General features: G+C 36.5%; 6 long non-coding RNA genes across 6 annotated transcripts; 1 reads left to right on the plus strand and 5 right to left on the minus strand.

The window, feature by feature from the left end:
* Nucleotides 1-1847: 1847 nt before the first annotated feature.
* On the plus strand, nt 1848-26414 carry LOC146469500 (uncharacterized). The gene is made up of 3 exons (XR_014867199.1): nt 1848-1942; nt 2079-2153; nt 26279-26414. It is a non-coding gene; the product is annotated as an uncharacterized LOC146469500 (long non-coding RNA).
* On the minus strand, nt 3395-6427 carry LOC146469501 (uncharacterized). Its single transcript, XR_014867178.1, has 2 exons — nt 6254-6427; nt 3395-3972 (listed from the first exon to the last, which is right to left on the minus strand). It is a non-coding gene; the product is annotated as an uncharacterized LOC146469501 (long non-coding RNA).
* LOC146469502 (uncharacterized) lies at nt 11762-13842 on the minus strand. The gene is made up of 2 exons (XR_014867183.1): nt 13615-13842; nt 11762-12055 (listed from the first exon to the last, which is right to left on the minus strand). It is a non-coding gene; the product is annotated as an uncharacterized LOC146469502 (long non-coding RNA).
* Nucleotides 15793-17440, minus strand: LOC146469503 (uncharacterized). The gene is made up of 2 exons (XR_014867179.1): nt 17134-17440; nt 15793-15955 (listed from the first exon to the last, which is right to left on the minus strand). It is a non-coding gene; the product is annotated as an uncharacterized LOC146469503 (long non-coding RNA).
* Nucleotides 22590-23730, minus strand: LOC146469504 (uncharacterized). Its single transcript, XR_014867210.1, has 2 exons — nt 23517-23730; nt 22590-22788 (listed from the first exon to the last, which is right to left on the minus strand). It is a non-coding gene; the product is annotated as an uncharacterized LOC146469504 (long non-coding RNA).
* Nucleotides 26206-27830, minus strand: LOC146469505 (uncharacterized). Its single transcript, XR_014867197.1, has 2 exons — nt 27498-27830; nt 26206-26437 (listed from the first exon to the last, which is right to left on the minus strand). It is a non-coding gene; the product is annotated as an uncharacterized LOC146469505 (long non-coding RNA).
* Between the last annotated feature and the right edge of the window lie 77 nt (nt 27831-27907).

Below are 27907 nucleotides of genomic sequence, written 5' to 3' on the forward strand. Positions count from 1 at the left end.
CCTAGATGCAGATTAAAAACTGGGCAACGATCTTTTGCCTATAGAGGGGCTACCTGCTGAAACAGACTTCCCAAAGACCTCAAAGAAGTAGTGAACTATGGTACTTTTAAGAAGAGACTTGTAAATATGCTGTTAACATAAAATTGGTTTATCTTTATCTTTATTTCCATAGTAGTTAATTCCATTAGTTATTACATTTTATTCTTTCGCCTTATCTTGTAATTTTAATATATTGTGGCTGAAAAGCCCTGTAAAGGGAGCTTCAATAAACGTATGTATGTGTATTTTTTAAGTAGAGTTGTTCTAAATTTCACTGATACTGTTCTAGCGAATACATATGCGTTGTGTTAATATAACCGCTTTTCTGTTAGTTTCCTTTCTGGTCGACACTGTCGATCTTTGAAAGTACGTACGCATTCAACGTGAAAGCCGGCACATGTTAGCGCTATTTCCATAAAATAGGATGTATTCGTTGTAATTATATATCACTACAATAATATCAGTTTAAGTTTTGAACCGTTTAGAAAGTACCATGTATTTGCCACAATGATTGTCAAGCAAAAGATATCGGATCAATGACTCTAACTCTGACACCCAACGTGATGAGTTTGTTTAATGACGTCGCCAAGTTATTTTTGGTGTATGGCATGTTTTAGTTTTAGATCATCAGTACTTTGTATTTCCCATCCAATAGGTCTTCTTCAGTGCAAATAAATGTAAAAGTCATGTCTCGGGGAAACAGAGAGATTTATTTGATCCTGTGTAAGCTCTAATCATCGATTTAGAATCCAAGTCATAAAAATGTTGCACTGTCACAGAAAACGAAGCATACTTTATTTTGCTTCGGTTGTCTTAGTTCCTAAACCTGGAAGGAGGGGGGGGGGGGGGGGGTAATTCTACTCCCAGGAACAGCATTGTAACTGCCATGGATTTCTTAGTCAAAATTTACTACAAATGATAAAACATTTTAAAATAAACTACAAAAATGAACAGCGCGTTTCGGTGTTTCGTTTTTATCGTTTATTTTCACTTGCCTATGTATATCTAAACCTTTACTTGAAAACATTTTAAAAACGTTAAATTGAAATAACTTTTTTGAAAAAGTTAAGGATGCGACGATAAAAAAAAAATTATTGCTTCCAAAATGCTGCTTTTCCTTGAGTATCATCAGTGATTGCACAAAAGATTATCTTAAAAGTAATTGTACTCATATTATCCACCCGATAAAGTACAACAAAGAGATTAGAGATGTCTAGCAGTGCACGAAGGCTACGTAAATACACTAGGCAAATTTCTTTCAAACTTTCTTTTCTTTCTTCAGTCAGCCTGGATAGTTCGTTCACCTTGCACAAGTTTTACGAGTTGGAAAATCACGAAGTCAATTCATATAAAAACAAAATTTGATTAAGAATAGCGAGGCTGGCGGGTACAAGACTAGATTCAGCCGGGAGGAGTATGTGTAGTTTGTTGCGAGCCAAAGGTTACACGTGAAATCCCCCGGTCAGGCAAATTTTAGTACTCGTACCTAGGTTTGACCGGGAGTTGTCATGACAACCAGCCACAGCGACACGGCTATTCTGCGGCAAAAATGGCGCCTGATTCAGCTTTGTTTACCGCAACGAAAGCCCTGTGTCTCAATAAATGAAATTCTCCGAGAATGAGTTGCTCCGAAGGGACCGCACATCATCTAACTTGGCATGTTTTGAGGAAGGTAACCACGTGCTTGAGTTTCAAGTGAATTTTAATTAGCGAGGTTTTTGAAGTGCTCTCCTCAAATGATGGGTCTAATTTCATTCAAATTGGACTTCACGTTTCCCAACCTGTTCATTGACATAATATATATTGATGCACGTCACACGTGCACCAGCCGCTGACAGATAAACCGCTCGAAACGGCGTTTGGAAGGTCTGAGAAGCCATGAAAACGCAGTAAAATACACCAGGTAAGCTTTTTCAGACGTTATTGTAATTTTTGTGGGTTTTCGAAGGAATATTGTTGTTTAATTTTCGATCGAATTTTATTGCCATGTAACTTATATTACGCTTAACTTTGGTGACCTTTGGCTGCACGTGCACCAGGCGCTGAGAGATAGACAGCTCAAAACGGCGTTTGGAAGCTCTGAAAAGCCATGATAACGCAGCAAAACACACAACGTAAGCTTTTCTAGACTTTAGTGTAACTTTTGTGGGTTTTCGAAGAAATAATGTTGTTTAATTTTCGATCGAACATTTACGCCACACAAACTCTTTGGTGACCTGTGCTTGAATCTCACAGAATTATCGAAAGGAACGAGATTTCTCGGAGCGATCTTGTGTTTGATAGTATTAATTAAATCTTCAATATTAAATCCATTTAGCTCAATACTCTACGACAATAAACCTTATTCCAAAATGGCGGTTGCCTTAGACGATCTGGGTCGATTAGCACGAGAGCGAGGCATCGAGGGCCACGATTCAATGTTTACATGTGGTAGTGATTTAGTCCGAAATATGCCTCAAAACTGTTGTGTTCCCGGGTGTAAGAAAAACGTTTATGTAGAGGATGGCGTTAAAATATCTTTCCGTAAGTTCCCTGAAGACAGAGAACGGTTCAGGAAACGGATAGTTGCCATACGAAGAGATGTTGGCAAAGAGTTTAGATTGACCGATCATACGAGGGTTTGCTCAAGACGATTATCTCGCATCACTTACAGGCCGTAAAAAAAAGCTTTAAACCGACAGCAGTGCCATCTATATATTTTTGGAAGCAAGGCTCTCCGGTAAAGAGGAAGTCCCCGAAGAAATCGTGGCGGAGGGGTCGGAAAAAAGTACCTCGAACGGACTATACTACCACATGTAAACATGTAAACATTGAATAGTGGCACTCGATGCCTCGCCCTCGTGCTACTCGACCCAGATCGTCTGAGGCAGCCGCCATTTTGGAATGTGTATGGCTAGCCGAAGTCACACCTAAACCTTTAACTACAGCAGCTAGTTCTGGTCAATGCGCATTTACTATACATGCAGGGTTAAAGTCCGATTTAACTGCAGTTAGTGACAACAGCTGATGTTGTGATCCGTAAAATTATGAAAATTACCAACAACAACAACAACAACAAATAACAAATGCTTGCGTGACATATTCGGCACGTTAACTGCGCCTTATTATATTTCTTCCCTCTGAAGGATGAAATCACCACTGAAAATATTGGTATGAGATAGAAATGGAACAAGGCACCACCTCAAGTTGCTTTCTAAACGGTGAATAAGTTTCAAAGCAAGGGATTACCAAAAGCAAAACACGGTATCGACTGGCATGAAGAAAAACTGGAAAGTAATGTTTTCCTTGTTATATTTCCGAATTTCCAATAATGTATTCGACAACAAAACAATCGTACAAAAATCTCTCGCTCGAAAGAAAGGAAAATTATATAACGAAACATTTTCCCATAGCAATTGTGTCACAAGGGTTGAAATTCAAATGATTCTTCGCAGCAGTTAATCGAAGCCTAAAGGTAACGCATACCCAACAATGTCAGTATTCTGATTGACTCTTCGTCTTTTAACTAAGGACCTATAACTACTTCCTATTACGCTCAGTCACCAAAGCATTATTTACCTTTAATTTATTGCTACCAGGTTACTATTAGTAATGGTTAGAGCAAACAGAGAAGTGGTTGAATTACCAAAGTGAGCACTACCAATTGTTTTTCAATCTTTTTGCTATACCTCACCTTCCCGCAACACTAAACGTTTCGTAAGCATTATAAATGACGATTTTTAATGCAATGTCTACAATTCCAAAGTTACACTCAATTGCATGTTACATCTAATAAGCTCACGGAGTGAAACAAGTTAAAGCTAAGGAGACAGATATCCTCCGAAGATACTAATTAAATACTTCTGTCAGCGTCTATTCTTTAAACTAGCATCCTGGAACATCTGGATCTTCACAAATTTGTCTCATCATGGGTTCGGCACGACTCTGCGTCTCCTGAAATGAGAAAAAATATATATATAAAGATAAAAGCATTTCTGATGAACACTTAATGTATTACCATTTTAAATTTTCTTGTGATCACTCTTGTCTACATGATATCTTAATTAAAGACAAAAATGGAGGGGAAAAAAAGAGAAAGAAAGAAAGGTGACAGGAACTTGGCATTAGGTCCCTCTGTATAACCTAAGACCAAACATGTAACTAATTACAGACAAATGTTAATAAAGAAAGAAAGAAAGAAAGAAAGAAAGAAAGGAAAAAAGGAAGGAAGGAAGGAAGGAAGGAAGGAAGGAAGAAAGAAAGAAAGAAAGAAAGAAAGAAAGAAAGAAAGAAAGAAAGAAAGAAAGAAAGAAAGAAAGAAAGAAAGAGAGAAAGAAAGAAACAAACAAACAAACAAACACTAGATTACGTTACGTTGCGCTGTTTTTGTATATTTGTCTTCAGTACACCCACCGGAACCCCATAAAAGGTGATAGGAGCTTGGCATTAGGCCCCTCTGTATCACCTTAGACCAAACATTTAACTAATTACAGACAATTGTCAATAAAGAAATACGGTGGGTCGAGGGGGGCGGATTAGAAAAAAAAAATTCTCATTTACGTAGGACAGAAGATGGTGTTTAATGATCATATAAAAATGCATTACTCTTATCAAGTGATATGATGTTTGGTTAAAAGGAAATGGAATGGCTGACCTCAGGAAATAAGGAATATTAAACTAATTAATGAAAGTCAAGAGAGGATTCACGAAAGTGCATTACTTGGCAACAGGTGTTTTTACATTTGTATGAATGTAATTTACTGGGTATTTTACCTTTAATTCAATGTGGTTTGTTCTTGGGTTTACTTTGAAAAATTTAAAAAGTGTTAGAAAAGGAGGTTGATATTAAGAAGCTAAGAATGGTTAAAATAAAACTGACAATAAAATGTTGCATTCACTCGGTACGAAATTTTACCTTTAATTCAATGTGGTTTTGTTCTTGGGTTTACTTTGAAAAATTTAAAAAGTGTTAGAAAAGGAGGTTGATATTAAGAAGCTAAGAATGGTTAAAATAAGACTGACAATAAAATGTTGCATTTACTCGGTACGAAATTTTACCTTTAATTCAATGTGGTTTGTTCTCGGGTAACTTTAAAAAACATTTAAAAGGTGTTAGAAAAGGAGGTTGATTATAAGAAGCTAAGAATGGTTAAAATAAAACTGACAATAAAATGTTGCATTTACTCGGTACGAAATTTTACCTTTAATTCAATGTGGTGGTACGAAATTTTACCTTTAATTCAATGTGGTTTGTTCTCGGGTAACTTTAAAAAAAAATTTAAAAAGGTGTTAGAAAAGGACGTTGATAATAAAAAGCTAAGAATGGCTAAAATAAAACTGACCATAAAATGTTGCATTTACTGGGTACGAAATTTTACCTTTAATTCAATGTGGTTTGTTCTTGGGTTACTTTGAAAATTTAAAAGGTGTTAGAAAAGGAGGTTGATAATAAGAAGCTGAGAATGGTTAAAATAAAACTGACAATAAAATGTTGCATTTACTCGGTACGAAATTTTACTTTTAATTCAATGTGGTGGTACGAAATTTTACCTATATTTCAATGTAGTTTTGTTCTCGGGTTACTTTGAAAATTTAAAAGGTGTTAGAAAAGAAGGTTGATAATAAGAAGCTAAGAATGGTTAAAATAAAACTGACAATAAAATGTTGCATTTACTCGGTACGAAATTTTACCTTTAATTCAATGTGGTTTTGCTCTTGGGTTTACTTTAAAAATTTAAAAGGTGTTAGAAAAGGAGGTTGATAATAAGAAGCTAAGAATGGATAAAATAAAACTGACAATAAAATGTTGCATGCTATTCACATCGAAGTATCGCGACTACGAAGTCATTTTCCACTCGTCAAGTTCCCTCATGCCAAATCATAACGTGCCGGAACTCGCAAATAATTATATTTTACCTTTCAGACAATTTGGCTTATTTCTCTGAGGAAATACAGGCGATTTCTTTTTTAAACTTAAATAATAATTTGCATAGAACTGTGATTAGACTCTGATCTATAGTGTATCTTTAATTTAAGTGTGCTAAGTTTTTTTTAACCATGCGTGGATAAGTGAAAAGGGCAATAGTTTGTTTCTTCTTTTACTTTCTTTTGTAAACCATTATCTTCACGGGCACCTAGTTTATACGAAAACGGCTTGTTCATTCCTAAAGGAAGCGATATGAAATGAAAAACGAACGGCAATAACCTTTTACTGATTTTAGCAAGTAGTCGTTACCTCTGTTAACCCCTTTACGGCCCGCTTTCCGCTCCTTCTTCGCCTTCTATAATGATAACGCTTCCCAGTAAGAGCCTCTGTGATCGGCAAGCTCTGAAGGTATATCGTGAGACACAATGCCAGCAACAAGACTATTAGTGCACGTTGCATAGTGTTGGCTAGGTCTAAAACCAATGTAAAACATTACCCCCTAGACGCACCATCTCCATTTTATCTCTTTTCCACTTTCAAAATGTCAATAAATGCTTGATAAAAACATCTTCCTAATGTAAAAGAAGATAAATATTTGCTCGAGCCATATAAAATTCCATTTGATTCAATTTTTTTGGTTATCTTCCTGTTAGGGTTGGCGAAACAACTGCCAAATTAAATATCTTTTGTTCTCTTGCTGTTATTGAAGTATGGACATACACTCCATTTGTTTTCGTTCTTTATGCTAAGTGAGCTACAGTGTCTCGTTGTTAGTCTTGCTCAGTAAAAAGGATAATGTGATGACGTTCGTCGGTTTGTAGGACTCCATTTGATTTTGTTTTTGTGATAATTAAAACGTGAATACTTTCTGTGGTACATAACAAATGATACAACCCTTTTTTATTCTATTTTACCTTACGAATGCACAGGAGTTTTAATCGTAAGTAAAAAGCACCCCTTAATGGAAATAGTCTCATATTTGTTCAATTTAGGAAGTGTCCATTATATCCTATCATTTTTTCCTTTTATGTGTGGCATACTCAATCATCGATCCCCTTCTATTCGTACTCGTCTTGCCCACTCAAAAACGTTCAGACCGCATCATCAAGTTCTTTTGGACGTAGTCATGCGGCACATCAGAACGTTGCCCTTTTAAGGCAAGAACAATACTTGACAGCGTATTCTGCAAACTTCCAGAACAATTAAAAGGAGGTTTTAAATTAACCATGTCAACATCACATCACATTGATAAACTAGTGGAAAGAAAATCTCACAAACCATCCTAAATCTAAAATTATTTTTGAATTGCTCAGACAAGCCAGTTAGCCGGTCACAGTTAATGTACTGCCCCTTTGTGGAACAGTAACGTACTAAATGGAAACTAAGTCAAATACTGTCCATGATGTTATGAATTGCAACTTTTTATCCGAAATGTCAACGAAAGTCCCTGTGGGATGTGTTAATTATTTTTTAAAGGAAGAATTAAAGGAACTTTTAGCAAGTTAAAGACAAAGTCGGACTATGAGCCTAAGTGGCCCACACGGCAGGAGCTTAACCAAAGTCTTGTCTTATCTTATCTTAACTGAAGCAACTAGGACGAGATGCTAGTCCATCGCAGGATTACCCCAGCTAGCAGTATGTCGCCGTTACCAATTTATACACTTGGGTGAAGAGAAATAATGTAGAGCAAAGTTTCCGTGTCTTAAAAATAAAAGACCTTATTCTTTATTTCATATAAACTCTTGTTATATCCAGGGAACTGCATCGGGCTTTACGGAAAGTATTCCACATATTTGTTTTGACGGATGGCCTCTTATCCCGCGGATAAAGTTATCCGTTGTTTGAACAACTTGGGTCAGAAGTCGAAAAAACCTTCTAAGGCAGGTGCATCTTAAGAAGGAAATGAATTGTCATTACTGAAATCGCCTATAAAGCAATAACGCCATCCTGCCAATCAGTTCTTCTTAGCTTCCAAGGTACTCCAACAGCTTTCATCGATCAATTACGATTTTAAATGAAACTTCCTTGATAGTTCGACGAAAATGATACAAAACGACAACTGAACGTTATTATATTGACCGAGCGGCCGGAAAGTCTGTCCGAACTTTAGACCTCTTGCTGTAGCAGGAACGAGCCACTTGCACCAAACATTGCGACTAGCCACTTTTGTTGAAATTTAACCAAAGATAATAGGGCATTCGCAACTTTCATCTGCCGGCACGTTTTGCCGCAATACTTTTAATTTTACAGGTTTTTTTTCTGTCTATAGTGAAGAAAAATGGTTGATCCAAGATGACCACCGCATTGAAACAATTAATTTAATTCATGTTAACAATCCCACATCATTTTGCAGAAATCACTTTATGTTCCGGCACTCAAACGGGACATTTTTTCGACGTAATCACCGTTTCCGGAAGTGTGTCAATGTTTGTGGCCACATGCACGTTTCTCGTAAACTATTAGTTTAGTTCACTAACAATTCCTCAACGTCTCAAATCAAACCACGAAGAAACTGCAGCAGCCCTTAGTGCAGTTTCTAACTTTGTCTTGGTTCAACTTGTCCACCTTCAGCGGTAATGAAATATAAGAACGTTGAACCAGTTGTCCCCATAATTATACATGACACCTTTTCCTGAACAACCTTTCAAAGTTAACAATCAATTATGACAGTGCAATTTTGTTTGAATTTTTCGATCTCATGCCAACAAACACTTAGTTTAACAAAGTGGGGGGTGTTGAGGCCTCAAATGTAATAAATGTCCCTAAATGTAATAAAGGTCCTAAGTGTAATAACTTTCGCCCCTAAATGTAATAAAGGTCTCGAATGTAATATATGTTCTGCTCCACATGAAATCACAGTGATAAATATGTAAGATTTAACTGAATTTATTATACAAAAGTAAGAAGGCAAAAATGTGTCTAGGGAATCCCCATTACACTTTACCGTGAATACTCAGAACCCACTGAAATAAAAGCCTTACAACAAGTGTCACATATGCCATTTTAATCTGCACATTCTATTCTACTGGGGCCAACAGCAACACTAGTTAGGCAGTAACAACAGAAATAGTAAATTTTAATTAAGGCCTTTTTAATTTAGAGGTTTCACCTTGAGATCTCTTTGAGTACACAACGAATGGATGCGAAAAATGTCACACGGGAACCCGACTGTAAACTGTTCCACGCTTCAATGGCCTGTTAGCTTGAGGTCAAGTCTGTTTTATGTCTTTAATTGTTTCTGTCGAGTCTTTCCGTTTGTGGCTAAAATTTTTACATCAAAAAAGTGTTTTTGACTTCATTTCTATAGTTTTCTTCAAAGCAGGGTTCGTAAGGTCATAGAAAAATCGCTTGTGGAATTTGAGAATGTAATTTTATAAGCCTGGAAAATCGTGGAATTAGGCGGATCATGAGAAGTCATTGAAAGTAATATCCCTGCTACAAAATCAAAGTAAGAAAGTTAGTAAAACAGTTTATTAGTGATTTTCCATATAAGCTTCAGTACTATTTTTGATAAACGAGTCACAGAATAGTCTGCAAAAATAAGCTTCCAAACACTACAATCTAATCCAACTTAAAAGTCTGACTGTTTAAACACAAACACTATTTGCAAAAGGTATTAATTTGAAAAAAAAATGAAGTGATAAGAAGCGTTCGCGAATGGTCTGATAACCATTAACTTCTCGTGCTCTTGTGCATAGCGCAACAAGGTCGCTATTACCTTAAGGAAAAAAATACATAATAATAAAGGAAATTAACGCGAAAAAAGGACTTGAATTTCAAAATGAAGGAAATTAACGCGAACGTCCACAAAGAAGACAAAAGAAACAAATTTATTCTAACATTAAGTGTAAAAATCCATAAATGTTTGTGGAATTGTCGCTAAACGTGGGAATCAAGTAAAGGAATCTGGCCACTTCGAGCGTTCTTTGACAGAATTCATAATACCAGCAGATCTCCACCCTGCTAAATCAATGCTTTTTCCTTTCTGGAGTAGTGTATCGAGAGTTTGAGACAAAAATAATGAAAATTAAGGTCGAGGAAATTAACACACTACCTAATTGATGACGCGGAAATTAACGCAAATTTTTCGAAAATTCGTGTTAATTTCCCATTATTTGAGGAGCACGATGAAGCATGATCGTTTTAACAGTTGTATGCTGCTACCATAAGATATTGACAAAATAAATTCAAGCGAAAATTAGCAAAGGAAGGGGAATTTTGGCCATTTGCCTGACTAATGACGCCATCACTATTCAATCATTAAATACATGAGGTGAAACCGTGATGGGACTCAGTCAATGACCTTTATTACATTTAAGGCCAAAAGATATTACACTTAGGACCTTTATTACATTTAGGGCCGAAAGTTATTACACTTAGGACCCACTTTAAGATTACACCTAGGACACTTTAAGCTATAAAAATTGCATGTGACATTTTGAATTAACAAAAACGATCAACCTGAAGGGGGACCGTGGTCTTTTCCCTCGCTTATCTAAAATAACATACCACTTGATGGCTCAAAGAAAGGTTTTATGCTCGATAAACTATAATGTTGATAAACTATAATTCACAGAAAGCTGTACATGCATGAGAGAAAAACGTTTTTTTGAAAACTGAGCTGAAATTGGCTGAAAAACAGGAACGACTTGGGAACTGGACGAATATTTCACAAAATTCTTGTCGCCGCTTCCATACTTGTCAGCTGATTTTATCTTTTTGTACTCCGCTACCTTCCTTAAGCTTGAAATTTCGTAAACAAATACACACCGAAACGATATCTTCCGGCCATAAGTGAGAATAAACTAAGAATATCAACTAAAAAGTTTGAGGAGATCAGAAAATGAACAGACGAAACTTCAAACTTCTCCTTTTGGAAAAACGTGCGAAATTGTCCGTCGTGGAATCTGGAAGTCAAACTGTATTTGTGTGCCAACTGGGAGCTAGTTGGGTTAATGGGCCCTTAAAAGTGACTAGTCAGAATGCTATACGCCGGGTATCAAAGACAATATATATATATACTAAAAAATCGGGAACCAGTAAGGTAACTTGTCTTTTGTTTCATATGCATCATTTCTGGCCTTGCGTAGAGCTGGACAATGAATCTAAGAATACGTTTGAATAGGTTGTTAACGAGTTGAAAGAATCGAAGTTGCTTTTGAGAGTGATGTTCTCGTTGTTATAGTTTTAGGGTTGATACTAGTGTCTGTAAGGCGCTAGGCGCATTAATTTACCTCCAAAGTTACCTCCAAAAATCAGGGAACTAACAATTGCTGTGAAGTATAGGGAGCAGATTTTTTGTTTTCTAACACGATGCGGTAGTGAGGCAAACCGGGAAAAGACATTGCCTGCGTGATAGATAATCCGGCAGCTTAAATAAAATAAAGGTAATAGGTAAGGTAATCTGTATTTTGATTCTGTAGCATTGAGCAATTAGGAGTAATACCACTCATGTCCTTCTAGAGGAGTTACCCCAACCAGTCTGTCATCTGTACCCAAATGTATGTACGCCTGGGTGAAGAGGGACATTGTGGATTAAAGTTTTCTCTGAGGAAACAACTCGATAATGCGAAGACTAGCCTACTTAGCCCAGTCGAACTACAGACATCCGGTCAGCTGAATGAAAGTCCGATTGAAAGTTAATCGGAAAAACAAAGCTGATTTCACTCTTTATATGGAATTTCTTTCTTCAAAGATGTTTTCATTCTATATGCTAAACATCGAAAACAGGAAATCATCCGGGAAATTATCTTATTACAGCTAAAATTTTCTGACGATGAAATTACATTACAGAACACACAAAACACACAAAGTACATAGCAATTACTTTTACATTTTCTTAAACTTGAACAACGTACTCAGTACAAATATATTTGTATCATCATCTAAATCATATCAGGGATGAATATTATTCTCACGAGTTCTAGTCCTTAAAGTTCTCTTCGAAATAATCTGTTAATGCTTGTTAACGTTATCGCCAGCCGCTGAATCCTACATGATCATGGATCTTTTTCTTCGTAATGAACTAGGTAGTCTATTCGCAGGCAGAGGTGGCGGCGATGGATGTAAGCTCCCAGAGCAGAGAATTGTGCGATATGAGGCACAAGCTCGCTGAAAAGAAAAAAGTATGGATTAACTGACCTGGAAAATATCGGCTTTCTGAAGTAAAGTGCTGTCCATTCAATGGGACATTTCGAAAAAAGTTATAACTAATAAATTAGTCCAATGCCTAACTCTGCTCGTAGTGTCAATGGACTAAATGAATTTTAACCAAAATTCAAAATTTGTTCGTTCATTTGTTCGTTCCGTCCTTCCCTCCTTCCTCCGTTCCCTTCTTCCTTCATTCATTTTTGGTCGTATATAGCTGTTATTAATTTGGATTTAACCTCTCTCTCCCTTCTACCCCCCCCCCCCCCCCCTTGAATATTAACCCTGTTTAGGCCAGGTTTTTTTCGCGTTCTGAGGCGGGACTAAGAGGAAATGATATTAATGACAATGACAATGGCAATGACGCTTGGAGAATCGATAGTTCCTTCAAAGTTGTTTTTCTAAGGAATTGATGACGTCAGTGACGCGACAAATCCTGATTTCCAAATGGCGCCCATATTGGACTAGGCTTTTGGCTTCCTAGATTTTTACGCACTAAAATTATTTGAGAACCAGAAAGTTACTGTAAAAAAGTTAATTTTTGTTTCTATAAAGAAAGGAATTCTGATTTCTGAAAAACCTGCATGTCATAATTTGGTTGCCATGAAGACATCGTATAATGTGAACAATGGCAGTAGTCCACACGAAGTTGTTGTCAGATAAATGTTTGAAAAAGTGATATAAGGCCAATTTTGATGACATTTTCTCAAATATTAATAATGTTGCAAGCGTTTATTAAAGTTGAAACGGTGAAACAGGAAGAATCCCCCCCTCCCCCCCCCCCCCCCCCCCCCCGCCGTTGGTTCATCAGCGAGCGAACATAAAGAACCGGTATTGCTGTTTTGTTTTGAGACTAAGCTCGACGGAGGCATTGATTGATTTATCGTGTTGTCCTAAACGAGCATGGTCAACCCCCATTTTTATTTCATGAATAATAATAATAATAATAATAATAATAATAATAATAATAATAATAATAACAATAATAATAATAATAATAATAATAATAATAATAATAATAATAATAATACTCCCAATGATATATCTTTTTAAATGACTCCATTATTCAGGTTTGGAATGTTCTTTTGGAATGGCTATTACCAGGAGCATGGGCTCCTGCTATTACAGTTCCAGTTCTAGATCTTTAATGAAAGCGTACAGATGCTCAAATTGTCCTATTACAATAGCAATACTAATAGCCCGACCAATAGTTCATTTCCAGGAGTAATTTTCTGCAAGAAATGGGTGCATCTTTCAAAAGACCAGGTTTTTTCCTAATACTTCTGTCACAAACTGTCAAAGTTGTTATATACTACAGTTCTATCAAGATTTATGACCCTAGATGTAATGCCAACAACTGCGTAAATTTAATAAAATTAATTACAGGTTCTTTTTCGGTGTCCCTGGGAAATACACCATCTTTATAAAATCCCTTTCTAGTCAATTAATCACTATAACGGATAAAAATATCACTCTATTAACGGCTAGTTCCTCTTCCTCCTTAACAGAGATAAACTAATCACCTGTGACGGGCGATTTGGCCACCATCCCCATCTTCGTTCTCTCAGGCTGTTATCATTGTTTGAATTGCTGCTCTTTCCCATACAGTCCTTAAGGTGTCTCTCCACTACTGTTACATAGGCTGAATTATGGACTACTTTTGATAGAATAAAACAGAAGATTGGGACTACAGTGAAAAGCTTCCGAACCATGATCGGTCCTCGCTTGTGTCGGTGTGAGCACTAGATTAAAATGAATGATATTCACAATATTTTTAATAATCGTCCCGTCGTTTTGAAGTGGATAGCGGAAATCAATGCAAAAGTTTTAATTTGTGAAAGTAATAACAGTTTAAACTAAGTAAATATAATAGGCACTTTAAAGTGTATGGTAAATTTTGTTCCGGCAGATTTAGAATGCTACACGTATACTGAATGCTTAACGTTTTCAGTCTTGTTAATAGTTAGATTACAGCATCATACGGCAAGGATTTTCCTCAATTTCTTGCCCAACGTGGGCTGCTGAAATCTCAATTCCTTTGTCATATTTCCTTGCCGCACATTATACTCTGGAGACTGCGTGCAAACGGAGATGATAACTAATAATCGAAGTAGCTCTTAGTTTGTTTAGTTAGAAAAATAATGATAAAGGTTATGACGCCTCTACTTTCTTTTCAGCCACCAAAATGTTTACAGACCTACCACCAATCCTCGCACCCACTCATACATTATAATTTCTCCGGCAATCGATTTTATTTTAGAAAAAGACTTTTACATACTGCTAAGCGTCTATGGACAAAAGCGTCTCAATTCAGTGATTTTTCTACCATTGCCTCCTGCATGATTACGTCAAAACGACCAAAAACGATAAAAGAGAGAGGTCTTCGAAAACGATCGGACAAGCCGCTAAATGTTACTACAAACTAGCGTTCAGTTCGAGAGACAAACAGCGATGAAAATCGCGTTTCCTAACATCTTTGTTTTCAAAGATACGCAATATCCAACAATAAAGCTGTGTAATCTTCCTCTAATGAAAAATACTATGAACATCACATTTTTCCTGAACCGCGTATGAAAGAAACGTCATCCACTCTATAGCAAGGGGAAGACGTTGGAACGAAACTTATAAGCTACATGAATGTGTCTGGCGTGTCGCATATGACACACGCTCTCTCTGTACTTATAGACTAAAATTGTACATGCATTGCCTGATGTTTTTTCGCTTTCTATATCCGGTTGATTTGTCGAGAAACCTGTTCACAAATATGTCAAATATTGGGAAGGCCAAAGTTTTAATTAAGAGTAAGCACTATTTTGCTTATCATTGTAGAAAATCAACGCCCATATATATTTTTTCAAAAATATCTATTAGATCTCTTTAATTAATCTCTGCGTATGTTGAGACACAACCCATAACTCATAATTGCGATGCGATGCCGATGTTTCATAGCATATATTCATATTCATTTATTTATTCTTCACGGGTATATAACGAACCCACAATATGACTTTCTCCCAGCTCGCTTTATAGCTCAATCGGTAGAGCACTGCACCGGCAGCGCAGAGGTCATGGGTAAGAATCCCATTCAAGCTTGAATTTTTTTCAGACATTCTTTTCGCAACTGCTTAAGTTGCGCAACTAACTGCAAGGGTCTTTCTTCTCTTTAATCATTATTGTACTGTCATGTGGTGGAATTGTGAAAAGTTGGCACTTACTGGACCAGAAATGAGAAGCGATGGACTTTCAAGAAGTCTAATGTGGGCTAAGAAATGTCACATCATTCCATGCACTTACAAATAAAGACTAAGCTATAGTTTTAATGCAATTAAACCATCATGAAAATGTTGTGAATTTACCAATCTTCTCTCTTTCAACGTTTCAAAACCAACATAAATAAAAGGTACAACTTCTTTCAGTTGTCTTGGCGTGACTTTTAAATCAACTCAAACAACTTGACCCTTGAAGTGATCTGTTTACATGCTAGCTATATACCGAGTTTGTTTGTTTGTTTGTTTGTTATTGCTGCTGTTGTTGTTGTTTTTTTTTTTTGTAAGAGAAAGCAACTGTTCCTTTTGTCAAACATTTTTTTGCTATACGGCTGTATATTTTCTCTCGTGAAAAAGGGGAACAAAAATCACCGTCTGATCTATGAAAAAAACTTCAGTGGAATCAAACTTCTTGAATGTAGACAACGACACCACTAAAATCAAGCTGGTCTTTTTATTACTGTTTTACACAACTTGAATATCATTAGTTCTCCGTGTTACATTCTCTTTTTCCAGAATTGTGTTCTGTACGTCTGCATGGAAATTGTTACTGGGGACTTGAATTTCCTGATCCATCTGTGTAAATCAGGCGTCTCACCTGTTGGAGGGAAAATATGTGATTGTGAAGGAAATAATAACAAGAAATAAAGAACACTAAAAGATGATTTCGATTCTTGAACAGTTCTGACAAGTGACGTGACAATTTACTGTGATGTCTTCTTGAGATGTATGTTTAAATTCTATATCACCGCTGATTATAACGTTCTCTTTGAATGTTTTCTTCTTTTAGTAAGGCAAATAATGATGATGATGATGATGATGGATGATGATGATGATGATGATGATGATGATGGATGATGATGATGATGATGATGATGGATGATGATGATGATGATGATGATGATGATGGATGATGATGATGATGATGATGGATGATGATGATGATGATGATGATGATGATGATGATGACATTCACTGAGACATAAAGCAGTTTTTCAACAATTTAATTGGTTAAATACTATCACTAAATATCCCACGTTTCCTAAGGCGCGGTTACTTCAAATAAGAAATTCTACGGTACTCTTCGTCCTTTCGTATCCTTAATTTCCTCATAGTTAGCGCAAAATCTTTCGTTGATTCCATCACAAACCAATTATTTCATTCAATAATGTAACACACGAATTCATAACCTCTCACTCGTCGCTACTTGCTTCGTTGTGACTTTCTCGATGGACCATCTATCTCTAGACCATCTCCCGGATAAAAGAATCATTGCTTGCTTCCTTGTATACTTACAAGTTTCCTTTGGTTATCTCTTGCGTTCGGTTATTTCACAATTTAGTTTGATGGTTTTTTTCTCGGTGGAAGAAGGAAATTATAGGAGCTAGATTAGAGGCGTGTTAAATAAAAAATCCGACATGACTATATACATGATAAACAAACTGTTCGAGCTTTATCTGCGAATTATTTCAACTGAGACCCGATTTTCTGAGGACAACATTGTTCCTAGTAAAGTTGCAATCTAAATGATGCAATTGGACGGACATATTGTATCTAGAGTGTAATATGAACTTTAGTGTAGATGTGTATCCTTAAAACGGGTTCTTGGGCTTCCGTCATTTTGTTAGTGATCAAACGCTACTTCCCTATTGAAATACAACTGGAAGACGGATGGGACCTTAGGTTATCCACTTTCAAGCTAAGATCAGCACAACTCCATCGTAAACGTATCAACTAACTGGAGTTCTTTTACTAACTAATCCTTGTCCTCTTTACCTGTTTTTCTCTAGGATTTCTTGTTTCCTTGTGTCGTAAACCGCCAAAGGTGCGGCCCTCTTTTAGCGGTATCTCCCTTTCTTCTGTTCTCGGGCTGTTTTTACTGTCGGCCTTTCGGAATTCAACAGTTCCTGTATATGATTCTGCCTGCTCCAATACAGCTAGGAAAGATACTGAAGCAAGAACTAAACACCACTTCTTACAGTCCATTTCTTCTCGCAACAACCAGTTGATAAAGTGTGCGTGTACAATAGGTCGATAGTTTTCACTATATTTGAGTAAACATTCAATTAAAATAAAAACATGCCTAAGCACGTTTCCAATTTTCTAGAACAAGTTAATCACGACTTTCGCGCAGGGATGAAAGAGAGTAAACAAATTTATGTTTCCTATCTTGTTGTAATATAACGGTCAAGAAAGATTTTTTTTTTTTTTTTTTTCATTTTTCATCTTAATGCCTTCACACAACTAAAACCTTAATTCTCAGGCACTGTGAATTTAAGGAAACTGAAAAGGTTAAGAGTTTTGCGAAAAAAGTTCATTGTACCATTGTATCTCTTCTGGATGCGTGCGAGAGTAAGCTAATGACTCAGTAAACTCTCCCGGACTGCTTCGGCCCCGATGGGATTTGACTGAACCCTCGACATCCGGGTCAGAGCACCGCACTGTGGTTCTCATAAACTGAGTTACAAGTTCAGTCCAACGTACAGACCTTGAGAATCAAACGCACTGGGGTCTTCCACTCACACCCGCACTAAAATCAATTTCTACCTCCTCGCATGAATACTACTCTAGTTTTCAAGAAAAAACAAGGATAGCTTGATTTGACGCGATCGGCCAGATCAGTCCAACGTGGGGAAGAAGCCCTTAGATAAACAAGGCAAATTAAAACAATGTAGCCTCATTTTACAACTAACCTGTTTTTTTTTTTTTTTTTTAATATATTTTTTGTTTGTGCAGAACACCCACGAAAACGACCACTCAGTTCCGTTCACAAATGCCCAGATTGAACAAATGAAATTAAGTAAAATTCGTTATAAGTGAAACACTTCGACACGCACTACAGGTGCTGTCAAAATCTCGGGCCTGTAAGTTGCCAATTTGTTGTTAACGGAATTGATTCGGTAGCTACCTTCAATTGTATTCTGCGCTGCCAGATCTCAGAACTTTTCAAATCGCTCTTTGCATTCATTCATAGTTCCTTTTCTCTGAACAGCGTGTGTTTTTCTTTTACTTAACATTAATTTTCTAAACTCTGCGTGTATTTACGCACATTTAACGTATTGAATCAATAAGTATGAACAGCAATGTACATTTCCGCCCAGTGGGTTTTATTAAGTTGGCTTCAAGCATTTCTTCATCGACAGCTTGTCACAGCATAACATGTAATGATCAAAGAGAATAATGCGCGAGCACGAATTTAACCGCATTAACAAAACTGTGTCTAATATTGTCCAAAGCTGCAGTTTAAAACTCTAAGCCACGAAAATGCTTTACTAGTTTACACTGTTCCAATTATGTTTCTTGTTGTCGTCCCTTCTGGTCAGTTGCTTCAGAAGTAGAGCAATACTTCCGCCTGACTTGAAAGCAAACTTGATCCTGCAATTTAGCCTTGAAAAAAGAGAAAGAGAGTGAGATGTCGCTATATATAAAGGGCTATAGCAAACCAAGCTCCGATAACAGGCTAAAGCTAGTGAAATTTAATGAGAGTGATAATATTTGGGAAGAAAGCACGTGCAAGGTAATCTCGTCCATCCAGAGTTTAAAAAATAAAATAAAATAAAAACAACAACAACAAATATAAGAAATCAAACGAAGTAAGATTTGTTCGCCCTTTCTTAGAAAAACGTGTCTTTCAAGTGTAGGCTTAATCCTTGTTGATTCATAGTACCCTTTTCACTACGATTGTACGCAGTGCACTTTTTATTCACTTTTCAATGTGTGGATGAAATCCCTACACATTTTTTATTGTGACATTCAAATAAAAAGCTAAAATGACATTACCCAAAGCATTGGGTAATGTCATTTTAGCTAAGGTCATTGGGTTCTTTTTCTATTTTTCCATATTCTTGCAGCAAACGGGAGGTGCAATCATGAAACTCACCTTTTTGAACTTCGTCCATAGCTTCTTGTTCTTTAAGAATCCTCTTAAATGTCGTATCTTTATACATTGATCGGCAAAATTGTTCACTGTTCTATATATGAGTGGGTCCACAACGCTGAGATAGCATTCACTCGGAACAAAAAGAGACAACAATACAAGAAGAGCCAGAATCTGTGTTGCCTTACAACTCCTCATTTTTGCTTTCACTGGCAATTTCGTTAGGGACAATGCCACGTTCGCTAGCTCTGCAGCAAAGTATATTTCGGTTTCTCAATTGAAAACATTAAATATAATCTCGGTTAATGCTTCACGCTGGCATGTCAGAACTTCCGATTTTAATACGGTAAGTCTTGTTTCAAGAAGGTTTCATTTATTAGCTGTACTTTCTCCAAAATTAATTTAGTAAGAGGATTGTCACTTCATTTCCGTTAATAGTTGGATTGACAATCGTTACGAAAGGCACATATTTACACAAAGTGGGAAATGATACAATACAAGATGAAACGCTGTCGTTTTTTGCTTAAAAGGCCAAAGATAATAAGCCGTAATTTGTAGGCATGCAAAGGCAAGGTATCAACATTGTGTCTTAGATAAGTCAGTAAAACATACAAAAAACAACAAAACAACAAACAAACAAAAAAATAAAAACGAAAAACATATACCACCATAAACCACATAAGCCACCAAAAAAATAAAGTTCACAGATAGGTATAACTTCAAACTAAGGAAGACGTCTCTAAAGCGATCGTTTAACGAAACAACATGAAGTAATATCAAATTATCTAATTACTTTATGGCATAGCAGGACTTCGATTTTTCATTTAGCGAGTTGCTTTGATAATTCACCGTAACCCGATCCATTATCAAAATGAAACTATTTTGAACGAACTTTGGCTTGCGTCTCGCAAAGAGAAATTCACTGGGATGTATACCGCGTGTGTTTATCTGAGCAATAATTGGTTCAGTCTGTGCGCAATCCGCTTGGTTTAATCTCAAGTCTAATTTCCAAGTTCATTGTTACAACATCATTCATAGTTTCGCTCCGATCTTCCAGTGAGCGGAGAACAAAAGCCGTTTTGTGATGGAATATATATTCTTAAGCCTGGTGAATAAAGGAGAATGATGTATTATTTAGTAAGTGATACGGGCATGAAATGAAATGAGTGTGCCTGTGTCACTTACTGAATAATACATCATTCTCATTTATTCAGCAGTCTTAAAATATTCCATCACATCTATTCCTTTGCGCATATGCCACACATGACATTCCAATCCCAGCAGTAAGGTATGGATGTTTGTCCCACGAACCTAGTTAAATGGCCTTTGCTCCCACGAGTCTCCTGTAGCTCATGCAGTAGTAGAGCATCCGAACTAGTAAGGTCTTAAGTTCGACTCCTGATAGAAGCACTCGGATTTTTTTTCCGAGTATGCCTGTGCCGTCACTTACTGAATAATACATCATATTCAAAATCCGCTTTGTTAGTTTGTTTTTCTTTCTTTGTTTTATGCTTGTTTTTTGTTTGTTGTTGCTGTTGTTCTTGGAAAACCGAACAGTTTTTGATATTTTTACTAGTCAGTCAAGTTTGAAGGCAGTTGCTCAAACTCCACGCTGAACATCAAGTTCCTTCCCATCACATTTATCTCCGTCAGTTTCAGGCAACCAGCGATGAAGTAGCGAGAATTTGAATCATATCTTTAAATATGGTTTAGTTAAAGCTTATAAAAATCAAAATGCATGGAAGAACCAAATCATAAACGTAAATTTTGTACTAAAGAAAATGAATCTTCATAAAGCTACAGTGATGCAAAAAATACCAACATAAACAATTTGCCTTTCGCTTCGACTGGAAAGCAAACCCACTTCAAAAAGAAATCTTTTACATGACAAAACCAAAAAATGTTGTCAGAATTATTACGGAAGTGCGACTTGTGGGCGTTAAAAGTACTAAATTTAGTTTTTGACAATGAAAAACCACATTCATTTTCAATTTATTAAGAGGTAAAAAAGCTGAAGAGTAGCGTTTCATCTTAAAATATAATGGAGGGTAAAAATTTACGTCACAAATAATACAATATTGTCACTTAACTGAAATGTCAAACCATCAATCAGAGTTGCTTATGGAGTATTGGCGTAAGAGGTTTTTTTTTGGACGCACTTAACGCGATATAAGATGCATATGGAGAATGGAGAGGATCTCAATAATCACCATGATGTTCACGAGATAGACAAATGTTCGTTCTTCATATATTACCCTTGATGCCCGTTAGCCATCCCCATTTTCTTTTTCAGAAGGTGAATATTGGCTTGCTTCAATCCCGAATAGAGTGACAAGGGATTTGATAAGAAAGATTGGAAACTTGAATGCTTACCACGCGTTCCGGTAAAAGCAATCTCTGAAATTTAAAACCCATTTAAGGGCTGCGATTCAATATCCTTTAAAGCGGCTACCAATTAAAACGCCACCTTAAATACCATCTTCAAAGAAGTCGGTTAAAGTCGCGTTTTTTCATGTGGATAATGTTTGGGATTTGATCAGTTTAACGTCTTAGGAATCTGTCTCAGGGGTCACGAGTGGTTTTGCAATCATCATTCACCACATAATCGCCTTAATATAAATGTTTACCACGTTTTAAAACCAAATAGCCACGTAGACCTTTTTAGTAACTTGAAGGCGTAATTGATTACTTAAGGTAATGGAAAATGCATATGTTTGCCAAAATGGTCGAGGAAATTATTTTTAGTCCGGCTAGCTGCTAACCACATGTCGCTGGCGTTTTCAATCAGTAAAACTGATGAAGGTAGTCTGTTTCATTCCTTTAAATCTTCCTTTAAGGTTTTAAACCGAGTAGTTCTTATGAATAAAAAAAAGTAAATAATAATAATAATAAATGCAATAACAGAAGTAACGCTTGACTAAAAAGGAAATTCCGAAAAAAGTCTTTGGATGGATTGTAAAAATTTCTAACAGGAATTTGCGAAGGAAAGGATTCTAAGACGGTTTCGGAACGATAAAATGCCCCAAGACTATTAGACAAAAGTCTCCTTCGCAGCCACGCGGGCCGGGGAGCGTTGCCGCGTGACTCCAGCCGGTCCGAGCGGCTGCGAAGCTATAAAGCTACAAAGCTATAAGACGGCAATAAACTTAACTACCCCGCTCCTTCCCAGCTCGAGAAGGCCAACTAACCTTAATGGCTGATGCAATCTCGTATTTTTTACTGCTGAATTTCCTCTCACCCACAGTACCAAGGTTCCTCAACCTTTCCCTGTCATCTCCCTTCCCTGCACCCCTCAGTTCTAATTACAGACCTCGACAATTTGCTTTAGTTATTTGCAGCTCACAAAACAACGGCATGATTTTAAAACGTTTTATTTTTTTATCTGCCATGTTAAACACGTTTACAGTTTCCCCTTTGCAATGTTCTGTAATTAATCATTTCATCGGTCGACTGTTTATTTTTTTTCCACTGTGATCGTCGTAGACATCCCGATTACCCCCGCATCCAAGACTTCTTGCCACGCGACAAAGGCGTATTGCTGCGTCTCTCTTAAACTGTTTGCGACAAACACAGTAAAACACATATTAGTAGCCATGCATATCTCTAGTATGGTAACTTAAAATGATACGTACCTCAGTGAAAGACCTAGTACGTAACTAGATAATCGTAATTTGGGGCATCACAGTCTACTCCTGAAGGCTTTAGTTAGTCTCTTTTAAAACCATGTTGTCGTTTAACTAATTAAGCAAAGCCACAGACGTCGACAATAACATTTTATTGTACGTGGCTGTCATAATTAAAGATAGGGACAATAGATGGACAATTTCATCGACGAAGGCCGACCAGATAGAAAAACCTTCAAAACGCTTGCACTTTGCACTAATACACGGGTGAATATCATTTATCAATTATCGCATCCGATTAAAGACTACAGAAGCTTCAAATTTTTTGTTTTTCTCCCTTCGAGTTTGCCTGTGGCCGCCATTTTGGATCAGCATTGTGACCTATTGTAAGATGGATATTGATGTTAAAAGACGACTTGTTCCGTTTAATATAAGGTCCGTCGTAATATATGTACAATAAAATATCTCTTGGATTAGCGCCCTTTGTCAATTCGTTGCTCATAAATTTGTGCATACAAAAAGTTCAAGGATACTTTACTATGTTAAGATAGGTATAATGTGACTATCACAGAGTACATAAGTGGAATTTTTCTATCTCTTCTTTTTTCCTTACTGCAAGAATTATTGAAAACCATAGTAAAGGATAAGTTTTGCCAAACCTTTCCGTTGGTTTCGTTTTTCTTGTGGAATGCGACGACAATAAAGCAGTCACTCTCGGAAATCAAAGAAGTTATCACAAAAAGGGCTGCGACGAAAACAATAGCTTGGCTCTTCATTCTTATGAACAACAAACAGCAAAAACAGCTGACAAGGTACCACTTTCTACGCCAAATTTCTGCTAAAATTAAGAAAATGGTATCTCTTTATATGATATTTCTCTCTGTCATAATGGCATCATTTGATCTTGGTCTTTAAATAGACGGAGCCGTTCCATTAACCACCTTAATGGAAGATTTAAAACGGCGAAACAGAATCTCTGCATAAAACTGAACCCAGTGACTCTTAATGGGTTTGGTCGGTTTTTATTACTTTTTTGCGTAGATTAAACGACGAATATAATATTTAAATAACGCCAAATTAAGCGGTTTAACTTTGATAAAAACTCCATACGCGTGAAACCTATTAGCCATCCAGCTTACACGGTAAAATGGGAGGGGGGGGGGGGGGTGGAGTGAGAGAAACTTAATTGTAGGCACAGTTGGTGTATTTGCAATGAAGATATACAAAGAAATGCAAATTGTTGAGAAGAAATGTTATAATGTCTATAACATTCGCTTGAAATTTACAATACTATTTACAAGGCTAAAAAGTTAAAAAATATTAAAAACCAAACGTTTTCGACTAATCATGCAAGTCATCCCCTGAGGATGTCTTGATTTGTCGAAACGTTTCGTTTTTAATAATTTTTTTTAACTTTTTAGCCTTGTAAATAGTATTGTGAATTTTATAATATTTTTTTACAAAAAGTAAATTTCTATCAGAAGGACGTACAAGAAAGAAAATATACTGCAACCTTGAAAACATGAATTGGCAAAAAGTTTGTCATGAACTTAAAGGGGAAGTATCACGAAAATTTGATGTCATTTGAAAACCCAAAAATGTTTGTCTGACAACAGAAACAAAAAATGATTGTCTAGTTTTGTTATAAATTATCACCCAAGTGCAATAAAACTGTCGATTTGTGCCTCTCACCAGAGACAGAGTAGGTCGGAATGGATTGAAACTTGAAAAATGTTAGACTAATGTTTTTCAAGTTTTCGTATTTTTGTTTCCAAAATGCGCTGGAACAGAGTACGAGTTGTTACTGTCAAGAATTGAGTTGATTTCTCTCCTCTCGTTGTTCTATAATTATTTTGTAGCAAAGTGAAGGTCTCATTTCACCATTTTTAACAAAAGAGGTCAAAACCCCCATGATACTTCCCCTTTAAATTAGTTTTTGTATATTTTTTTATGATTTAAAGTGATATAGCTGGAAATGTTCGCTTCACAGACAAAAACGTCACGATACAGCTCAATAAATGTGCTTACATATACTAAACGGGACAAAAAGGTTTTTTCGATTACAAGGAGTTCAACAGCAAAAAAAAAAAAAAAAGGAAACGAGAATCCTTTGTTCCTTCCAAAGTTACAATCACAAAAGGGCAGCAAGAATAACGATAGTTGGCTATTCATTCTCATGAACTATAACAATAAACAGTGAAAACCCACGTGCGGCGCTAAGTTTCTGCAAAAAGTGAGAAATCTCTTCTTTGTATAACGACGCCCTTTGATCTTGTCTAATCTCCTACGCAGCCGTTATTGGAGTCGCCACCCGATTCTTATACTGGCTGTGTAGGAGACTATTAGCCGCCTTGATAAAATATCTAAACCAATGAAACAGAATCTCTATATTATACTGAACCAAGATAACTAGCGACAGCTAATGGGTTTGATCAAAGTTTAGTATATTTTCTCCATATGTTACACCGAAATACTATTTAAATAGTGTTAAAAACAACCAGGGGATTTAAAAATAACTTTTTACTCTTAAAAAGTTTAAACTAGTGACCGAACAAAGTCGGCGATCTATACAGCAATTAATTACATGCAACGTGCTATATGTGGGTAGCTGAGGAAGCGACAAATTTAGTCAATTGTAGGAACATTACTTTATATATATTTAGGCCTACTCAGGAATTGAAATTGTTGAAAAAGAAAATGTTCCACATTTGTAACATGAACCTAGTTTAATGGCCTTAGCTTCCTACGAGTCTCATGTAGCTCATTGGTAGAGCATCCGAACTAGTAATCGGAAGGTCTTAGGTTCGACTTCTGATAAGAGCACTCAAATTTCCTTTTGCCGAGTATGCCTGTGTCATTTACTGAACAATACATCATTCTTAAGAAATGTTTTATTTTCACAAGATGAATATTGATGTATGTATATAAACATGATGTATTGATCACCGAAAAGCCCCTCTGGGGAGTGTTCAATAAAGTTTTATCATTATTATCATTATTAATATTTCGGTCAGAATGAGATACAAAGGGGGAAAAGTTTAAAATTAAAGGAATTTCTTGGTAGTTTTTATCATCTTCATTTTAAGCAATTCAACTGAGATTTAAAATATCTATTTTCCCTGCAGAAGCGTCACGATACAGCAATTTTTTTTTTTTGCATCTGCTTAAAGTTGCTTACTTAACTGCGATGAATTTTGCCCATGAACACAGTTCCAAACTTGTGCTCAAATAAAAGAGCAGATAAGAAACCGATTTTTATGCGTGATAGTTGATTCGAGTCCCACCCTCATGAACTATCATGCGATAGAAATCTCGAGCTCATAATCTAATTGTTAAGTATTTAAAATTGAATCATGATGAAGGGCTTATAAAATATAGAGTTAAGCATGTTCGTTTCAAAATCGTTTTATTCCTTATACAGTCTTATCTCGGTCATGACAGTTTGTAAAATCTATTATCAATGGCGTCCTTTCTGTGAATAGCTTTCTTCATTGTGATTGTCATAGACATTCTGCTCCATCACCTGGCACCCAAGGCTCCTCGCCAAGCGACAAAGGCTCCTTGCTTCAGTTCTCAGATTCTGTTTGCAAAGAACACAACGAATAGTTTGTTAGGAACCTTGCGTATGTAGTATATAAATGGAGGGGGGAGCTCTCCGCTCTTGCCCCTGTTTAATTTGAATGTTGGACAGTGCTGAGGGCGGCAACATTGTTCGTTGGGAAGGGAGACACGATTAAATCGACGTGTGTGTTAACTATTAGTACTAGGTAGCTTGAGAACTGGCTAGAAGAAGAAGAAGAAGAAGAAGAAGAAGAAGAAGAAGAAGAAGAAGAAGAAGAAGAAGAAGAAGAAGAAGAAGAAGATGATGATGATGATGATGATAATGTGGTGGCGGTGGTGGTAGTAGTAGTAGTAGTAGTAGTAGTAGTAGTAGTAGTAGTAGTAGTAGTAGTGGGCTTTTTAACAAACGGCAACGAATTTCAACAGGCGTGACAAATTTTAAAGTCTTGAATAATGACTGTGATAGGAAGGGCCAAAATAAGGTTTACAAGGCATCTGTTTTCGTGGCTTTAAAGCAAACTCGAGAACTGATTAATATTACCTCAAGCGTAGGGAAATGGGCCTTTTGCACTAACTGGTCACATGATACAAAATCCGCCATGCTGGGTGCCAAAAGAATGTAGTAGATTCGAACACTAAGGAATCCCAACCTGTCAAGCTTGACTTTCCTTTGTTCTTGATATCCCAGTGGAGCTAGGATGCTACCCTTTTTGCTATCCAGTATGGCGGATTTTTACCATGTGACCAGTTAGTGCAAAAGGCCCATTAGAACATTCAAATCTTTGGGCTCCCCAAATTTAAAATCAATGAAAGGTTGTCTGTATCGTACTTCCGCAAGGCTAACCTGAATATCAGGTTTTCCTTAACCAGTTAATAGGATTTTACTCTCTTTTTTATTCTCTATTGTAAATAAACTGGTATTTTCACTGTGCATAAATAAAGTTGTTGTTGTTGTTGCTGTAAATGATTTTCGTTACCTCCCTACTTAAAGGACAATAATGAAAATGTTCATGATAATAGTAAAGATGTAGAGTTCGCGTGCATTGTAAAATTTGTAACAAAAGGAAATATTCTCAAACCTTTCCTCCGAAGTCTCTTTTTCCACTGGGAAGTGGAGCAATAAAGCAGTCACCCTGGATAGCCAAATTTGCCATTATTAAAGCAGTAGCAAGAACAGTAAGAACATGGGCCTTCATTCTCAACAAAAGAATAAAAAAACTGGTACGTTCTTCACCAAATTTTGTCTCAAATGTAAAGCAGCATTTTCTCTCCTTATATGGCGCACTTCAGCCGTAGGTGAGGGCATTTCAATTCGTTCAAGAAAAGCAATCCATTAACAATTATGAGAGCGTTTGAGATCCTACACTTTGCTAAACACATATTAGCAGCGACAGATGACGCTTTAAGGTGGCGTTTCGTTTGTTTTGTACCTGCGTAACAAAGAAATTAAAGATCCATTTTGAAGTTAAACACAATTCTAAGGAACCAC

The sequence above is a fragment of the Pavona decussata genome, unplaced genomic scaffold, assembly GCF_977016875.1.
Source record: "Pavona decussata unplaced genomic scaffold, jaPavDecu1.1 SCAFFOLD_122, whole genome shotgun sequence".
NCBI lineage: Eukaryota > Metazoa > Cnidaria > Anthozoa > Scleractinia > Agariciidae > Pavona > Pavona decussata.